This window comes from Kryptolebias marmoratus, linkage group LG7 (assembly GCF_001649575.2).
Source record: "Kryptolebias marmoratus isolate JLee-2015 linkage group LG7, ASM164957v2, whole genome shotgun sequence".
Classification (NCBI taxonomy): domain Eukaryota; kingdom Metazoa; phylum Chordata; class Actinopteri; order Cyprinodontiformes; family Rivulidae; genus Kryptolebias; species Kryptolebias marmoratus.
The window spans coordinates 10,349,570-10,352,583 of NC_051436.1; the positions used below are offsets into that span (position 1 = coordinate 10,349,570).

At 43.4% G+C, this 3,014-nt stretch overlaps 1 non-coding gene across 1 annotated transcript; it reads right to left on the reverse strand.

Moving 5' to 3' along the window:
• Nucleotides 1-1,193: 1,193 nt before the first annotated feature.
• trnav-uac lies at nt 1,194-1,266 on the reverse strand. The gene has a single exon. It is a non-coding gene; the product is annotated as a tRNA-Val (tRNA).
• Between the last annotated feature and the right edge of the window lie 1,748 nt (nt 1,267-3,014).

A 3,014-nucleotide genomic window follows, 5' to 3' on the forward strand; every position in this document is an offset into this window, starting at 1 on the left:
TTTATCCCTGGGACACAGCGATAATGTGCATTAAGATCAAGAACACTTATTTCAATAGTGCTTTATGTTTTATTCGGCCTCTAAATTCAGCTGTGTCTAGACTGTGCGCTGCTGAGAATAGCTCGTACGAGCCTTTAAGTGTGCCGACATTGGCCGGCACTATTATTTTCCTGCCATTAAGGATATTGCTCAGTCAGTTTTCTCTTTTTTCAAAAGAAAAAAATAAGAAGAAACAAATTTGCTTGGGTTGAGCATGTGAACATGACACGTAATATACAACTCTTTCCTCAGTCTGATGTTTTACTCTCAGGTTCAAGCGTTGATGCTGAGGTCATTTCTTGTGTTAAATTATCTTACAATTTCTGTCGAAATCCGTTCTTGTAATTTCCTGTTAATGTTCTGATTGTACTTTTCCCGTTTCATTCCGTAGAAGTGAGCGAGAAACACGTTTGATGGAGATCATTGTTGGTTTTATTTCATCCTTCTTCACTGAAACACGTTTCAGTTCTTGGCTAAGACCCTGTAGTTCTAGTTAGCCTGAACTACAGAACTACCTTGATTGACAGACTCGGCTGGTAAGACCTCTGCGACAGTAATCGACAAATTATTCCAAGAATCACTTCCACACGTGTTTTGAAAGCACCAACCTTTTATAGGAACAAAGCATCTATTCGAGGATGGTTGAAGACCCCCAACTACGTTCTGCGTGACCTATCAGAAGGCGGCTTCAGTCATGACGCTTCTGCTCTCTTAGCACTCGCAAAATTGGTGGCTTGTCAGTCTTCTGCACCCCCACGACTTCTTCTGAACGTCTCAGGATGCAGCCACTGGTATCACTGTTGCTTCTGGAACGTCCCCTGCAGTCTTGCAGGATGTACAATGAGACATGGGTTGTAAAGGTATGATTTCCACCTACAACGCCACTGGCAAGTCAGATTTCTAGTACTCCAGGAAATATCTTTCTGATACACATACTGACATGCCATGGTTCCACCTGGGCTTGAACCCAGGACTTTCTGCATGAAGAAAGCATGATGAGGTAATTACTAACAACCCCCTTAACCAGCACCTTGACTCAAAAAGACATAGCTCACTTTGGTGTTCAAAATGACCCAAAGTTACTAACTCACTTGCTTTTGAGGGCTGGGATGAGCACAACATCATGAAACTTTAGCTACTTGATACATTAACAATGGTTCCACTGGGACTTGAACCCAGGACCTTCTGCGTGTAAAGCAGACATGATGACCACTACACTATGGAACCCACACAGAGAGGCTTTTGATATTTTGCTAATTTTCCCTTGTTGTTAGTTCAAGTGGTTCAGTTCACTCTGCGTCTCCAGGAAAAGAAACCATTTTCTGGAGACATTTCCTTGCTAATGTGGATTTGAGGTCTAATTAGGTTTAAATTATTTTGTGGACTAAGAAGCCCCTGGAGTCAGTGTCATGTAGATGAAACACCTTTGAGCTCCATGCATGTTGCAGTTTTTTTTGTTAAAATTAGTCCTTGAAGGCAACATTTAAAGAGGTGGTGTCCTGGTGTTTTGGAATGAAAAGATCATTCCCCTGCAGCTTTTCATGACACACAATGACATCCAATCACTTTCTTTATCCGCTTCTCCTTTACGGGCGGTGGGGAGCTGGCGTCTATCTTCAGCCATCACTGTGTGAAGGGCAGGGGACAACCTGGACAAGTCTACAGGACCACATAGAGACAATTTAGAGTTACCAATTAACCTCACACCAATGTTTTTGGTCAGTGGGAAGAAACCAGAGTACCAGGGGAGAAAATGCAAACTCTACCCAGAAATACCTCAGGTCTGCAAGTAGTCAAATTTGTAGTCCTAAAGGACAGTGCTTTGTGGGGCAAATAGTCATCTTGATAAAGCATGGTTCCACTGGGGGTTGAACCCAGGACCTTCTGCATGTAAAACAGACATGATAACGTCTTCTCCATGGAACCTTGCTCCCTCAGTGTGAGGCATGCATGGACAGTCCTGCTTCAACATCTACAACAACCAAGCTATGCTGGTCTGGGATCAGCTGCCACCACAATTAACTGCTATAGACATTGCGCCCATGCTCGTCACGGACCTGTCACACGTAATGCAGAGTCCACTGTGTTTTTGTTTTTATTTTTATGTGCTCTTTATGACCCTTGGGGCAAAAAGTTTTTAACCTGACCTGGCCTGAACAAGCAGACATCATCTTTAATCCCCTGTTGTTGCCTTGCAGAAATTCATTAAAAACAAAGAAAAAGAAACTTGTCGACAGAATTCTTTATCTGAGCCGGATTGGGACCGTTCGGGTCTTAGGTTTTAGGTCACCCAGAGAAATACCAAACATACATCCTCAGCACGTTCTGCGCTCTCAGTTAAACCTTCGTGCGGCCTCTTATTATTATTAAACAAAAGTGACTTTCAGAAGCAAGCAGATGACCTTTTTTTCCCCACTTTTATCTTGAGTTGTGGTTAAAGATATTAAAGTGGAATCCCTTTAACCCCACTGGGTTAAGAGGACATCTACGAGAACGACTGGTTAAGTTTTGTACACACATACGCTCAACTGCTCGCATTATCGCTGCTTCACGGGTTGCCCCTGCAAGTTCATTCAGGGTCTGCAGCGAAGGAAGAGGCTTATTATCACCCTCTGGAGGAGCTGTCTGCACACGTACCGCTCTGGAACCGCTGCTGCCTAACAAGCAGACTCAATTGAACCTGACATTGAGCCATCATTTGAGAGTTTAAAATGCTTGTTTTGCAGTCGCGGGGGATTGACAGAGCCCAGTGACACTCCCCCTTTAGGAGGTATGAGAGGAGAAAACGCTTTAGTTCACAGACACACCGCAGCACAAGCCAGGAGGCAAGAATCTCAGGTAAAAGAAGAGGCTTAGAAGCAGAGTAGATAAAAAAACAAGTTCCTCAAAATTAAATTTAAAAGAGTTTGGCTGGTGGGGGGGGGGCTATGTACTGTATGATCGTTTCATATTAAGAAATTAGAAAGTTGTAGCCA